Source organism: Panthera pardus, unplaced genomic scaffold (genome assembly GCF_024362965.1).
Source record: "Panthera pardus isolate Hobbes unplaced genomic scaffold, ASM2436296v1 HiC_scaffold_8, whole genome shotgun sequence".
NCBI classification, from domain to species: domain Eukaryota; kingdom Metazoa; phylum Chordata; class Mammalia; order Carnivora; family Felidae; genus Panthera; species Panthera pardus.
The window spans coordinates 88,675,488-88,692,827 of record NW_026527013.1 but is presented as its reverse complement, the minus strand read 5'-3'; positions in this window follow the sequence as shown (position 1 = coordinate 88,692,827).

Genomic DNA, 17,340 nt, shown 5'->3' with positions numbered 1-17,340 from the left:
GTAGAATTCCTCTTGAAAAGTTGGTCTAAATAAAAAAGGGCTCAAACTACAAAATTATATGTATACAGGTGGCAGAGAATACATGTCTGGAAATGATGCAACTGGATAAGTTATTATACCATAAATATTTTCTTATATTTATACTTCCATGGAATTCCAAATACCATTGTCTCGAATGTATTAAAATGCTTCCCAAATATTCCCTTTCCATTTTGCATTCAACTTTGTATTGTTCTTTCTATATTTGCATATTCTCTCTGGTGTTATTGTTTGTGTGTTTGTGTGTGTGTGTGTGTGCGATAACTCTCAAAAAGGCTTTAACCTGAAAATAATGGAAGTATGAGGGAAGCTTTTGAAAGTGGAATATTTGGAACCACTTCTTAAATATTTTGAAGTCCTCTAGATAACAAAACTTCAGTGTTAGGAAAAGTGGTTCTTTCTTTTTGTTTGTTCACTGGCTAAAAGTTCCCTTAAATTCCAAATGGATAACTTTTTCCTAGAAGACTTCAAGACCGAATAATTTTGAGAATGTTTCATGTTCAGGGGCACATGGCTGGCTCATTTGGTTAAGTTCAGGTCATGATCTCGCAGTTTGTGGGTTCAAGTCCTGCATCCGGCTCTGTGCTGACAGCTCAGAGCCTGAAGCCTGCTTTGGATTCTGTGTTTTTCTCTCTCTCTGCCCTACCCCTGCTCACGCTCTCTCTCTCTCTCTCTCTCTCTCAAAAATAAACATTAGAAAAAAATGTTTCATGTTCAACACTAATTGGTTATGATCAGCAGAGCAGAGTCTCAGAACATTTGTCACAAGATAGGAAGAAGGAGAAACAGGCAGACCAAAACAAAATAAACAACAAAAACACAACAGGGGAATTTCTTTCTCAGTTTTGAACTACTTCTTCTTGTTACTCTTCCTTTCCAGCCAAGCTCTATTTTAGTACATACTTACTATCTTTCCCTCACTATCTTCTACCCATACCTCAGCTCACTTTTGTCTGGCTTCTCCTTTTCTCTGAAATGCTCTCAAAGTCAGAAACTACCTGAGTTCTTCACTCATAACCTACTGACATTTTTCAGTTCTTACCTTACTAGATATCACAGCTGCATTGTACACTGTTGACATCTTCCTCCTTTTTTTTTTTTTTAATTTTGAGAAAGAGAGAGAGAGAGGCAGAGAGAAAGAGGGAGAGGGAGAGGGGGAGGGAAAGAGAATCTTAAGCAGACTCCACGTTCAGGAAGGATCCTGATGACCCTGGGATCTTGACTTGAGCCGAAATCAAGATTCGGGTGCTCAACTGACTGAGCCACCCAGGTGCCCCTCTTCCTCCTTTTTGAAACTTACTACTCTAGAACCAGGGGAACAATTCTGTCCTGTTCTCTTTTTCAGACATACAAAGGTGGAACTACCCATGGCTCTTTGCACTCTCTTCTTTTATGTAGGTAATATTTCTGTTATTCTTCCAGTCCTCTATCTCATATATATGCATGATTCCACATAAACATGACCACAAAGTTTCTGAATCATATACTGTATTGTTGTATATTGTATTGTATTGAGTACCTCTAATTGGATATCCCATAAGCTGCAGAAACTCAAAATACCCATCTTGCTTTACAGTCTTCCCTATCAATATTTCTTATCTCAGTTGATCTCATTTTCACTAACATATCTCAAAACTTGAGCTCTTATTTCAGAATTTCTTTTTCTAACATGCACCTCTAACAATCCTAGATTCTTGATATATCTCCAGGAAGCCTCTTTGCCTCCATGTGTTTATCTAGGGACCAAATTTAAGCTCTCATCGTTTCATACCTGTCTATCCCTTTCACTAACTCCCTAACTTGTCACCTTGCCTGAAGTCTTACTTAAATCAAACCTATCACATATACTGGGGCAGGATTCGTTTAAAATGCAAACTATGTCCTGTCACTGGCCTACTTAAAATAGCCATTGTGTTCCCCTCTCATATAGATACAACCCAAATCAACAAGAAATGCCTATCTCCCTAAGCTTATCCTCTGAGACTCTGCCTCAAATATCATGTATTTGTTTTATCAGAGGTGTTTCATAGCTCTGTGCCTTCACAAATGTTCCCTCTGGTCAAAAAACTCATCTACAGTCCTCTCTTATCCTGATAGTTTTTACTTATGCTTCAATATTCAACTCATTAACTTCCTCAGAACTATTTTCTCATCATTTTCAATACATCTTTATTATAGTAATGACTGCAAAAAATTTGAGCTTCTAGATTGCCTCTTTCCACAGCTATACTACAATTGATTCAGTAATGGAGGTGACATTCTTATGCTTTCAAATCCTCAGAAATCTTAATGACATAAATAATGTTCTGTAAATGCTGGTTGACTTGGACTGAGGAAGATGTGTTAAAAATTTTGCATCAACTATGAAATTGGATCAGATAAGTTGGTAGAAAGAAACTCATACAAAGAGAATTAAGTCAATGGCATTGAAAGAATGAGAAAGAACTAATAATAAGTAATATTTGGATGAATTAATTTATATCTTTATATTATACTTTTCCTCCTACAGCATTACTTAGTAACTGATTGGCTATCACTGTATTTATGTCAGGTAATTCCAAACTCTGGGGTGACACAGTTGTTCCGTGAAATGCTAAATTTTTTTTTAAAGAATTAGCTTGAATATTTACTTTTGCCCTATCTATGTTATACTACCTATTAATATCTGCTGGCTAGGTAAGAGACACCTAAATAATGTTTATGGGCTTTATGTTCCCTAATTTATGTTCATAAATATAGCATTTGAAATTAAATGTTTCTACTTAATATTATGCAATTCAAATTTTATTTATAATATGGAAACTTAGGTTTGTAAGGTGTAAGTATTTAAGTGAACCTAACACTTACATTTAATTTTGATGTATTGCTGTAGAAATATGATACCTACTTCAAAGAGATAGGTTTCATAGTATTTCTGGATACTTGTAAGTAAAAAACACGATACAGATTAAGTTTTCTTACTTTCATGAATTATTTTTCATTTATTTTCCTTTTATAAACTACATATAACTCAGTCTCTTAAAAGCTGTACAAGAGGAAAATATGAACACTTTTTTTTTGTATATGGTGAAGGCCTCATATTTTGGAAGTTTCTTCTCTCTTTGTAACCTCCTCTTTCACCTTTAACCACCTTTTATAGACTAATGTTTTGAAATACTTTATCTTAAAAGTAGAATATAAGTAGACAGTAGATTGGAACTTGGGAAACTAAAATTGAGCCTGTGTTTAATCAAGGATAGGTAAAATATAGGCAGTAGAAAATGCTGCCTAAACTAAGTGTTTTCAGCCTGTGAACTTCTTACTAAGGTGCCCAGGGGGCGCCTGGGTGGCTCAGTCGGTTAAACGTCTGACTTCGGCTCAGGTCATGATCTCACGGTCCGTGAGTTCGAGCCCCGTATCGGGCTCTGTGGTGACAGCTCAGAGCCTGGAGCCTGTTTCGGATTCTGTGTCTCCCTCTCTCTCTGCCCCTCCCCTGTTCATGCTCTGTCTCTCTCTGTCTCAAAAATAAATAAACGTTAAAAAAAAATTTAAAAAAAAGGTGCTTAGTAGCCACAGAGAGTTGAATAATCAGGTATGCAAACATAACCTGCACGATAATCTATGTAGTGAGTTCATAGACAGCTATGGAATTGCAGACCTTGTTACTGGCACTATATTTCCAATCCAGATTTTTTGGTTTATATTTCCTATTTCATGTTCATATTTACTAGACCTCTTTCTCTCTACCTATCATAGTGGACACAGTTTAGAGAAAAATTGTTGGCAAGTTGTATTCAAATATACCTGTATGCAAAGCATTTGGAAATAACTTGAGGCATTTTGTGGCAGTCAGAACACTGTCAGGTTTTCCCATCTTCCAACTCTGCATTTGGTAGATCCTAAGTATGACAAATGCAAACAATCCTTATAAAATCAAAGATTGGAATTCTATGACAAACAACAGAAACAGATGACTTCTTCAGAGCAAAACTTTAAAAAATATTTTTTTAAGATTTATTATTCTTGAGAGAGAGAGAGAGAGAGAGAGAGAGAGAGAGAGAGGATAAGCAGGGAAGTGACAGAGAGAGAGGGAGACACAGAATCTGAAGCAGGCTTCAGGTTCCAAGCTGTCAGCACAGAGCCAGATGTGGGGCTTGAACTCACAAACTGTGAGATCATGACCTGCGCTGAAGTCAGATGCTTAATCGACTGAGCCACTCAGGTGCCCCGAAGCAAAACTTTTTAAGTTCTTATAAAACAGAAATTTAAATTTAAAAAATTATATATGTACATTCTGCCTGAAAGATTGTAAGGTCCTTGCTTGGGGGATTGCAAAAAACGACCTAACAAGACTCATCTTAAATTTGGAAATTGCCTTTAGAAATAAGATGGATGACAAAGAAATATTTCTGGAGAGTCTTCTAAGTAACAAATGTGTACACTAACTAAAAATGTATCGACTATACAAATAATTGCTTTGTATAAATTACATACGTTATTTTATATATATTATTGTATTTCAGAAGTTTCTCTACATTTCTTGTCATACATACTTTTATGGGTTTCAATAAGTTTAAGACCCATTTTATTAAATTTAGGTATTTGTCATTTGTGTTACAGCATTTTTCACACTGTGTTATAAGTTGTTAAACATTAATTTCTTCCATGAGATGACTTCTATTTGAATAAAAATACTAGGTCATCACTATATCCTTTCAGTCTAAATAGTTCATATTGCAAACAACTATATTTTTTGAAAAAAATAAATGAGTAGATGAAATAATCCAACACAAACTATTTATAAAGTCTGCTTTAAAGTTTATAAAGATGAACAAAACAAACAATAAACAAATGAATAGAAATATTAAATGAGACATTCATCAATTTTGAGTATTAGTTTTCAACATTGTCTCAAAGTTTTCAATATTGGATGTATAATCCAAAAAATATAGTGCCAGTGACAAATAGGCTTACAACTAAGCTATCAACTCTACTATTTCTGTTAGGTTAAGCTTGTATAATGTTTCCCTGTATATAAAACAAAGGAGTACTGAGAATGTCATCGGTAACAAATTTAAGCAAAATTTCTCTCTTTATATTCCAAACATAAAATATAAGCAAATATCAACTTTATATATATATATATATATACACACATATATATACATATACATGTATATGTACATATATATACATACATATATACATTACATATGTACACACGTATATACATATACACATATAGATGTATATATGTATACATATACATATGTATATACACATATGTATACATATACATATGTATATACACATATGTATACATATACATATGTATATACACATATGTATACATATACATATGTATATATACATATGTATACATATACACATATACACATCTATATGTGTATATATATACACATATATATTTGTGTACATGTACATATATTTGTGTACATGTATTTGTGTACATATACACATATACACATATGCATATACATATACACATATATACATATACACATATACACACATATACATATGTGTGTATATATATACATACATATACACATGTATACATATACATATACATATACACGTATATATGTATACACATATACACATATATGTATATATACATGTACATATATACATATATGTATATATACATGTACATATATACATATATGTATATATACATGTACATATATACATGTATATGTATATGTATATGTATGTATATATATATGTATGTATATGTATACATATATATGTATATGTGTGTATATGTATATGTATATGTGTGTACATGTACATATATGTACATATATATGTATATGTATATATGTATGTATATGTATATATGTACGTATATGTATGCATATATATACGTATGTATATACATACGTATATATATGCATATATATGTATATATATAGGCTCTCAAAGCTAAGATATGCTTGCTTTTAAAATCTAAAGCAGTTTTGGTAGTTTATATGTCTCTAGGAATTTGTCCGTATCTTCCACATTGCTCAATTTGTTGGCATATAATTGCTCATAATATTCTCTTATTATTGTTTGTATTTCTGAGGTGTTGGTTGTCATCTCTAAAAAATAAATAAATACAATTAAGTAAAATAAAATGAAATAAAATCTAAAAACAAACTGAGTATATGTTATTAGAGGACTATTGGATTACTCTAATTTAACCTACCATGAATAGTACTTTATTAAAGACAAAAATCTCAAGGACTTTGGTTGGAGTTTTACATTGCATAACTTTTAATGTTAGAAAATAACTGGTTTTGATATTTACTGACATTATGCTCTACTTGAGTATACAAATTTGACAAAGGTTTAAATCAGAGAGGCACAGGGGCGGGTGGGAAGCTCGGTTGGTTCAGTGTCAGACTTTGGCCTAGATCATGATCTCGCAGTGTGTGTTCGAGCCCCTCGTAGGGCTCTGTGCTGACAGCTCAGAGCCTGGAGTGTACTTCAGATTCTTTATGTGTCTCTCTCTCTGCTCCTCTCCCGCTCACACTCCATGTCTCTCTCTCTCAAAAATAAATAAAATGTTAAAAAAAAACAAGTGGAAAAAAATAAATAAGAGAGACAGAGGATGGTAAACTAGCTCTACCACTTTAATTACTATAGACTGATGGATTGGTAGCTACAGAGAAATTGAGGGAGTTACGTAAGTAGATTATCAGTACAGAGATATACAATGAACTTATCCATTATGGTTAATAAACACATTTCAGAAAATAATAATCACTTTTCAAATTAATGTTAGTTATCTAATCTCATTTGTCTTTTAAAAAAATAACCTAAAATGTTTCTTTTAGTTTCAAATGCAAAGCTCTAATTTTAGCTATAATAAAAAACTACATGCACACATTCCAAAAATGTACATCTTTAAATATCACAAACAAGTTCAGTGCGAAAGAAGTAAAAAGAATAAATATAAAGATTGCTACTATTGCCAAGGTATCTTATGTAATATCTTTGCTTTAAAATTAATTTCTTAATTGCTTATATTGATTTGGACCTAATCCTTCTTACTGGCAGTGAGATGAACTAGATAGTTCTGTAATTCCAATGTCAGGTTTAATTGATATTAGGTAACATGATATTCTACATACTATAAGTCTTTGGTTATATTATGCATTTTTGTAGAACATAACTTATTTTAAATATTCATTTTACATTATAACAAGTTTAAGATATAGATCACTGTGTCAGAAAATAAAAACCTTGTTATATGACACACTTGGGAAGAAATCCAAAATACAACAATGTTCAGTGTCCATCAATTAGAGATTAAATATAAATATTCAATAAGTTTAATTTAACTTAAACTGTTTAACTATTAAGTAATTTAAATAAACTTAATCTGTATCATGTTTACCATTTAAGTAAAGCAAAATAGGCATTTAAAAATACTAATGGAAAATATTTTGTTTAGATATTAATTTCATTATAATATACAAATGAAGATAGTCCCAGTCATAGGGATATTTAATATGTTTACATAAATTCATTATTATAAATATACACTAGGAAAAGGAAAATTCATGAAAGTTTAAAAATATTACCTTATCGAAATGTAGAACTACATGTTTTAAATAGAAATGTGTCTAGCCATCTATTATCAGGTGTTGATCATCTGGGAGATAATAATTTCAGTGTTATCTGCTGAAAATATTTCATCTGTTAGAAGATTCAGAATATATGGAATAAATTAGCTATTTCTTTAGCACCCCTAAGTCACCTTCTATCTTTGTGAGACATGTAAGTTCTTAAAATATTTGGCATTTGAAGAAAAAAATACAGATTTAGAGATGTGGAAATATATACTTTAACACATTTTTCCATCTGGGACAGTTATAATTTTCACAGAGCAACAATGTAAGCCAAAGTTTATATCTTACTTGAAGAATCTCCAGACGTGAATATCCATTTTGGCATCATATAAACCACCAAATATACATGTGAACATCATGTCTTAATATCTCAAACCATGACAAATTTTTTACTACTTTAGTTTTGCCTTAATTTCAAAACATCATTATATGTACTTTAAGCTATATCAGAATCTGTACTCTGTCAACGGATCTAGTTCTCAATTTTAACATTTTAAAAATGTATTTGTTTGATTGTTAAAGGGGACTCTGAGTGGAAAAGAAAGACCATAAAGAGGAGAAAGAAAAGCACAAAAGGAGTGAAATTAAGTATATCTATAAAAAATCAAAGGGTTCACAAAATAAAAAGATGTAAAGTATGATACCATATTTCTAAAATGTGGTGGGGAGAGGACTAAAGTTTAGTGCTTTTAAAATAGGTTCAAACTTAAGCAACCATCAACTTAATATAGACTGCTATATGCATTAGTTGTTATATATAAACTTAATGGTAACCACAAAATAAATACATAACATATATGCAAAAAATAAAGAGAAAGGAATCCAAGTATATCACTAAAGAAAGAAGTATATCACTGTGACAGAAGAGAGCAAGAAAGGAATAGAGAAGAACTAAAAACAAAGAAACAAACAAAAACACATAAAGCAAGTAATAAAATGGCAATAAATACATACCTATTGATATTTACTTTGAATGTAAATGGACTAAACACTATGAGACTAGAAATCAACCCCAGGAAACAAATGTGGAAAAAACACAAAACATGGTTGTGTAATAACATGGTTCAATGAATGAGTCAACCAAGAAACCAAAGAGAAAATTAAAAAAAAAAAAATACATGGAGATAAATGAAAATGAAAACACAAGTGTCCAAAATCATTGAGATGCAGCAAAAGCTGTTCTAAGAGGGAAATTTATACAATACAGGCCTACTTCAGGAAGCAAGAAAAGTCTCAAATGACCTAACCTTTACTCCTGAAGGAGCTAGAGAAAGAACAAAGCCCGAAACTAGTAGAAGCAAAGAAATAATAAATATTAGAGCTGAAATAAACAAAATAGAACCTTAAAAAACAATAGAACAGGTCAGTGAAACCAGGAGCTGGTTCTTTGAAAAGATCATCAAAATTGATAAACCTTTAGCTAGATTCACCAAAGAGAGAGAGAAAGAGCGAGACTCGAATAAAATCAGAAATTAGGGGCACCTGGGTGGCTCAGTTGGTTGAGTGTCCGACTTCGGTTCAGGTCATGATCTTACAGTCTGTGAGTTCGAGCCCCGTCTGTGCTGATAGCTCAGAGCCTGGAGCCTGCTTCGGATTCTGTGTCTCTCTTTCTGTCTACACCTCCCCCACTCATGCTCTGTCTCTCTCTCTCTCAGAAATAAACATTAATTTTTTTTTAAATCAGGAATGAAATAACCACTAACATCGCAGAAATGGAAAGGATTATAAAAGAATATGAAAAATAATATGTCAACTAATTTGATAACGTAGAATAAATGGACAAATTCTTAGAAACATAATCTCCCAAAACTGAATCAGAAAAAAATAGAAAATTTGAACAGATTACCAGCAATGAGATTGAAGCAGTAATCAAAACAACTCTCAACAAATAAAAATCTGGGACCAGATGGCTTCACAGGTGATTTCTTCCAAATATTTAAAGAAGAGTTGATACTGATTCTTCTCAAACTATGTCAGAATAGAATGAAGAGGAAGGAAAACTTCCAAATTCATTCTATGGGGCCAGTATCAGTCTGATACCAAACCAGACAAAGACACTATAAAAAAGGGAGCTATAGGCGAGTATCTCTAAGGAACATAAATGCAAAAATTCTCAGCAAAGTATTAGCTAACAAATCTAACAGTACATTAAAAAGTCATTCACTATTATCAATTGGGATTTATTCCTTGGGTGCAGGGATGGTACAGTGTTTACAAATCAATTATTGCGATATATCACATCAACAAGGAAAAGGATAAAAGCATATGATAATTTCAATAGATGCAGAAAAAGCATTTGACAAAGTACAACATCCATTCGTGATAAAAACCCTCAACAAAGTAGGTTTAGAGGGAACATACATACCTTAACATAATAAAGGGCATATATGAAAAACTCACAGCTAGCATCATACTTAATGATGAAAAATTGAGAACTTACCTCCTAAGGTCAAGAAGAAGACGAGGTTGTCCACTCTCACCATTTTTATTCAACATAGTATTGGAGTCCTACCCACAGCAAGCAGACAAGAAAAATAAACAGAATCCAAATTGGTAATGAAGAAGTAAAACTTGCACTATTTGCAGATAACATGGTACTATATATAGAAAACCCTAAAGACTCCACCAAAAAAACTACTAGAACTGATAAATGAATTTAATAAGGCTTCAGGATACAAAATCAACATACAGAAATCTGTTGCATTTCTATACACTAATAATGAAGTAGCAGGAAGATAAATTAAGAAAACAATTTCATTTATAATTGTACCAAAAACAATAAAACACAGAGGAAATGCACTTGACCAAAGAGGTGAAAGATCTGTACTCTGAAAACTGTAAAGAATTGCTGAAATAAATTTAAGTTGCCACAAACAATTGGAAAGATATTCCATGCCCATTGATTGGGAGAGCAATCTACCCAATCAATCTACAGATTTAATGCAATCCCTATCAAAATACCAACAGCATTTCTCGCATAACTAGAACAAATAATCCTAAAATTTGTGTGGAACCACAAAGGACTGAATAGCCAAAGCAAGCTTGAAAAAGAACAAAGGTAGAGGTATTACAATCCTAGATTTTAAGATATACTACAAAGCTTGGATATCAGAAAACTATGGTATGGCACACATAGATCAATAGAACAAAATAGCCCAGGAATAAACCCATGAGTATAAGGTCAATTAATCTTTGACAAAGGAGTCAAGAATATGCAATGGGAAAAAGTCTCTTCAACAAATGATGTTGGGAAAACTGGACAGCTGTGTATGAAAGAATGAAACTGGACAACTTCTACCATACACTAAAAGAAACTCAAAATGGATTAAAAATGTAGATACGAGACCTGAAACTGTAACAATCCTAGAAGACAACAAAAGCAGTAATTTCTCTGTCATTGCTGTAGCAACATTTTTTCTATGTATGTCTCTTGCAAGGGAAACAACAGCAAAAATAAACTATTGGGACTGCATCAAAATAAAAAGCTTCTGCATAGCAAAAGAAACAATCAACAAATCAAAAATACAACCTACTGAATGGGAGAAATATTTGCAAATGACATGTCCAATAAGGGGTTAGTATCCAAAATACATAAACTCAACATTAATAACCCAAATAATCCAATTGAAGAATGGACTGAAGACGTGAACAGACATTTTTCCAAAGAAGAAATACAGATAGACAATAGACATATGAAAAATGCTCAACATCACTCATATTCTGGGAAATGCATATCAAAAGTAAAACGAGATATCACCTTATACCTGTTAGAATGACTAAAATCAAAAACACAAGAAACAGCAAGTGTTGGTGAGGATGTGGAGAAAAAAGAACCCTCATGTGCTGATGGTGGGAATGCAAACTGGTGCAGTCATCATGTAAAACAGTATGGAGATTCCTCAAAATTTTAAAATAGAATTATCATACAATCCACTACAGAGTGGAAATACTAATTTGAAAAGATATATACACCCCTGGTGTTTATTGTAGCATTATTTACAATAGCTAAAGTATGGTAGCAACCCAAGTGTCCACTGATAGGTGAATGGATAAAGATGTGATACATATATACAATGGAATATTAGTCAGCCATAATAAATAAAATCTTGCCATTTGCAACAACATGGATAGATCTACAGAGTATAATACTAAGTGAAATAAGTCAGAGAAAGACAGATACCATATGATTTAACTCAGGTGGAATTTAAGAAACAAATGAATAAAGAGACAAAAAATAGTCTTAAATATAGAGAAAAAAGTTGTGGTTCTCAGAGGGGATGTGGGTGGGGGATGGATGAAATAGGTGAATGACATTTAGAGTTCACTTATGATGAGCACTGAGTAATGTATAGAATTGTTGAATCACTATATTGTATATCTGAAACTAATAAAACACTATATGTTAATCATACTGGAAATTAACAATAAATCCATTTTTAAAAATATAGTTGTTTTTGGTGGTTTTTCTTTTCTTAAAGGTTATTTATTAATTTTGAGAGACAGAGAGAGAGAGAGAGAGAGTAGGGGAGGGGCAGAGAGAAAGGGAGAGAGAGAATCCCAAGCAGGCTCTGCGGCATCAGCGTGGATCCTGATGAAGGGCTCAATCTCATGAACTGTGAGATCATGACCTGAGTCTAAATCAAGAGTGGGACACTTAATGGACTGAGCCACCCAGGTGCCCCTTTAGTGTTTTTTAAAATATGACAAAGCAACCTTTGAAGGGAGGAATGGGAGGAAAAAAGACAGCAATAACATTTTGGGTTAATAATTTAAAATACGTTCTTATGATTTTAGTAAGTATGCCTGCCCATATGTAGAGAGATAGGTTTTGTATAATGATACATTCATATAAAATTTTAATAACAGTAAATACATGGATACAGAATCATTGTTGAACTATATATTATTTATTGATTGTGTGTTTCATTCTTAATCCTGTTCCGTAAGTTAAAAGTTTAGCCAAGTTTAGCAAATAACCCATTTCTCCCATGGCATTATTTTATCAAAGAGACTGCTTTAATAAATTTACCAAATGAGAATCATATGTGACCTATCAAGATCTACCTGGTGTTTTATTATGAAGTCTTGAAATCTAGGATCTTACAAATACATTCAGTTGTGTTTTCCTCTCTTGAACGATCTGCTTATTAGACCAATATATACAATGTGACTGGTTATTTCAGGAAATACCTGTCATCTCGAAATACTCTAGAAGTTGTGCATACATGAACTTGGAGTGTTGCAAATGTATGGCCCAGAAATGTTTGGGTTCCTTTGAGTGAATACCAGAGTGGGTCTAGGTGCGAAGATGAAAGAAAATGTATGCACCAGGTTCATCTAAGGAAAAGGCATGGTTTTAAGTCTCCTAAAAACTACACATGTATACTCATAAAGGAAGCAGAGCTTAAGCTGATATATCTTTTTGGCTTAATGCAAAATCTGGTGTCACATTTTAACTAAGAATGATGAAACTAGCTGTGTCAAAAGTTTTTAGAGAGGACTTAGTATATAAATAAGTGTCAAATATTTAGAATCATGTTTGGCACCTATGAAGTGCTTAATCAGTGTTACTTACACAGATGATGATGATGACAATGGTGTTAACCACAACAAGAATGAAGTCTTAATTCGAGTACCCCAAAGGCAGACACTTAAACAGGCTTGACTGCAAGTGGATTAGTGGGAGGAGGGTGCTCCTGGGAAGTAGTACAGAGGAGTAAGGGAAGGTGAGCTCTACCAGAGAAAGAAGACTAGAAAGCATGTATTATGAATGCGTTACTACTAATGGCAGCTGGAGCCCGTTCATGCTGGGGACTTGGTAGGAAGCCATGTGAAACATGTCTTAGAATCCTCCCAGTGTGGGTGTCCCTGGGTAGCTCAGTCAGTTAAGCATCCGACTTCAGCTCAGGTCACGATCTGATGGGGGCATGAGTTCGAGCCTCGGGTTGGGCTCTGTCCTGACAGCTCAGAGCCTGGAGCCTCCTTTGGATTCTGTGTCTCCCTCTCTCTCTCTCTGCCCCTCCCCCATTCACACTCTGTCTCTCTCTTTCTCTGTCAAAAATAAATAAACATTAAAAATTGAAAAAAAAAAAAAAGAATCTTCCCACTGAGGTATGAAAGTAGGGAGGGAAGGGAAGAAGGAAGAAGTCTGGGCATTTGTTCACTAACACCACAGCCCTGTTGGCTTAAGGTTGCTTTTGGAAGTGTTTTTAAGGTTTTCTGGTGCTGAGGAAAGCCCTCAGGTAGAGAAAAGACACAAAGATACTTAAGGGAGAAGCTTTCAGCCTCCTGGAAATCATCTATAGCAACTAAAGGTGGACTAGGTGGGTCAAGTTGTTTAGTGTTATTTTTCCAAAGGCAAAATGAGACTCTGAGAGCACTAAGTACAGCATTGTAATCTGTTTTGGTTAGTTGTAGAATTTTCTTTTTTTTTTTAAATTGTATTTTCTCTTTCTCTCTCTCTCTCTCTTTTACTGTTTATTTACCTATTTTGAGAAAAAGGGAGAGCGCCCTGAGTGAGCACAGGGAGGGGGGAGGGAGAGAATCCCAAGCAGGCTCTGCTGTGCTGTCCTCATGGAGCCCAACAGGGGGCTGGATCCCATGAACTCTTGAGATAATGACCTGGGCCAAAATCAGGCTTTGGATGCTTAGCCAACTGAGCCACCCAGGTGTCCCTGGAATTTTCTGATTTATGAATACATACAGTGTTTTGGAAAGATGCATCTCCTATATGAAGTAGAATTTGATATCCCAGTTTGGACTTTACTATAAAGAGACTGTCTTCTCAAAGGATTGCTGCATTATATTGTCACAATAACTTAAAACTAAGGGATTAGACTTTAGAGTCATATTTCCAAATTGAGGGTCAAGAACTTTGGTGGGGGGAGCTTTGCATTTATGGGAAGAGATGATTAAATTCAGATACATGACAAACATCGCTCATATTCTGAATAAAATAAAATATTTAGCACATATATATATGCACACACACACACATATATATATCTTACTATTTTGTGTTTAATAATGTAAAGATTTATTTTAGAACACAACTGAATTTATAGCAATATTTTGTCAAGTATTTATTTACTAAAAATAACTCCTATCCCTTCATGGAATCATTGGAAAGGGCCATAGATTTAGAAATAAAGGTCTGGGTTGAGTTCTCTTTTAATTTTAGATGCATAAAGTTAAGTTAATTTGTTTAACCTCTCTGAATTTATTTCCTATTTTTTAAATAATATCAATGTTTGTAAATAATTGTTATTGTATGTGTATATGTATTATTTTGTATTTATGTAAATAGCAAGTAGATATTATTTAAAATTATACACACATATACCTATACACATATATGTGACATGGTACATACTACATTAAAAATTGCTAAGGCTATTGTGTATAAAGAAAAGAGGGAATGATGAAGAATGCAGTGTCAGTGTAGAGATTGGGAGGGGGTGAAAGACATACTTAGGAAGGAATATCTGCGGCTTTAAATCATAGCAATTTTATTTCTTAAACTCTCTGATGGAAACATGGATGAGTGTTTCATTATGTAAACACTATGCATGCATCTTTTTTATAGAGATATATTTCAAAAAAAACTGAGAAGGAAAAGAGTGCTTGTAAACTGCCATGAAAGAGTTAAGCACTAGGGAAGCTACTCTGAGTGCTGCAAGTTTCTCTGGGAAATACTCTCTAAATTTGGAAGCTATGTGTTCCTTTTTTAAAAAAAAATAAATTAAAATTTGCTGATCAGATTGTTGAAAATCAAAGTCCACTTGTTCACTGAATGCTAAAGTACTGCTCATAGTTTGATTAAACCCTTCATATGATTTCTGATTAAGACAGGATAAGTAATATTTTGCGTATATACCATTGGAAAAGACTGTGAGTATTTTCTTTCTTAATGCTCTCAGGGAACCATTTTCCAGGCTACTTTGGAAATCTAAACAATAAAAGTACAGTAAATTTAATTTTTAATTTATATTCAATGCATGTCAAATGACCTATACTGAAATTTTTTATCTTCCTCTAACATAGTACAGAAAAGTTCTTAACAGCATGGTCCTAGCAAAATAAAATATTCTTATTATTGTGTAGTTAATTTATTACCAGCTTTATGTTTTTAATAACCAACATCATCAAAATGTCTAACATATATAGACTGTATCAAATCCAAGTCTGGAAGGAAAATAAATTTCTGACTAAAACTATTAGATTTTAACAGGGGCTCATTAACAATATCAAAATTTATCATTACCACATACTTTTGAAGCAAGGGTCACTGACTTTTATTTATTTCTAGTCTGAAATAAAATGCTGTGCTTTTGAAGAAGTTACTTTAGAAGGGTACTTTTTCCCCATGTGTAATAAAAGATAAAGAATTAAATTTGCTGACCCATCATCATGTGAGAACTCCAAAATTTGGAGATACAAAACTATATTATGGAACTGAGCTTGAATGTTCATGATTGTGGCTAAGAAAAGTGCAGTCACATAAGTTTCACTGTTTCACAAAAATAAATCTTCCTCTGGATGATGACTTGAAGGAATCCAGGGTTTTTTAACCTCAGAAGAGGCCCTATAATATGTTAGGGAACTTGTGTTCTATGGTGACACACTGCATTGCCATAGATTAACCCAGCATACTTTAGTCTTGAAGGATTTACTACATTCTGGTCTACTGATCTAAAAGGCAGCAAGGGGACAGATGTGCTGGTGGTCAGGCTGTTTAGAAATATTCCACAAGAATATTTCTTTTCAGAACACGCAAGTTTTCTTTTTTCAGAACCAAGTCCAGCCTTGAAAAGACACATTTTGTAATATAATCGTGTTATCCTAGACTCTGATCTGTATATATAAAAATACCATCTTATAACCCTTCTCACAACTCCAGATGGTCCCACTTAAATTCCCTTATGAGCAGTGCTATACCAACCACTGGACATTGAACTGTCATTGCTCCTTCAAACCCTGGTTACCTCTGCCTACACTTTTTGTTTTCCTCCCATATTCCTGTCTTTCCATCCACTTAAATTTGGATGCTCAACTCATCCTGTGAGCCAAGAAAAATATTTAAGTCTGCAAAAAGCAACACACACACACACACACACACACACACATTAGTGTCCTGTTTAGCATATGTTTCATTTTATGAATTCATCAATTGTTACCACTTGCCAAGTTTCAATTTAATATTTGCTTTTTCTGTGAAGTGAGCAGATAGATCCTATAGCTAAGTCATAACCTCCCACTAGTAAGTTCCCAGTGGCACAAAATTTGATATAAACACAAAGAAATTCTAGGCAGAAAGGGAAGCTTTGAGTTAGGAAGGAAATAATTATAGTTGATGGAAAGATCAAAGGCAGTAAAGCCATGAAAGCTGTGATAGGAGTTTAAACTTTAATTACTAAGAGAAGACAACGAAACATTTTAAGCAAGGGACTTGCACAAATTGACTTATATTTTAAAAACATCATTCCGATTGCAGTCGACGAATGTGTTGTAAGGGTGTCAGTAGAAGCTGAGGAATCTTTAGGAAGCTATTGGAAAAATTTAGGCAAGAAAGAGCGGTTACTGCATCAGGCTGGTGTTAGTAGGAGATATGAAGAGAAGTCATTTGATTTGAGATAGAGTTTTGAGGTTTGTCCTGAAAAATTCAACCATGGGATAGCTA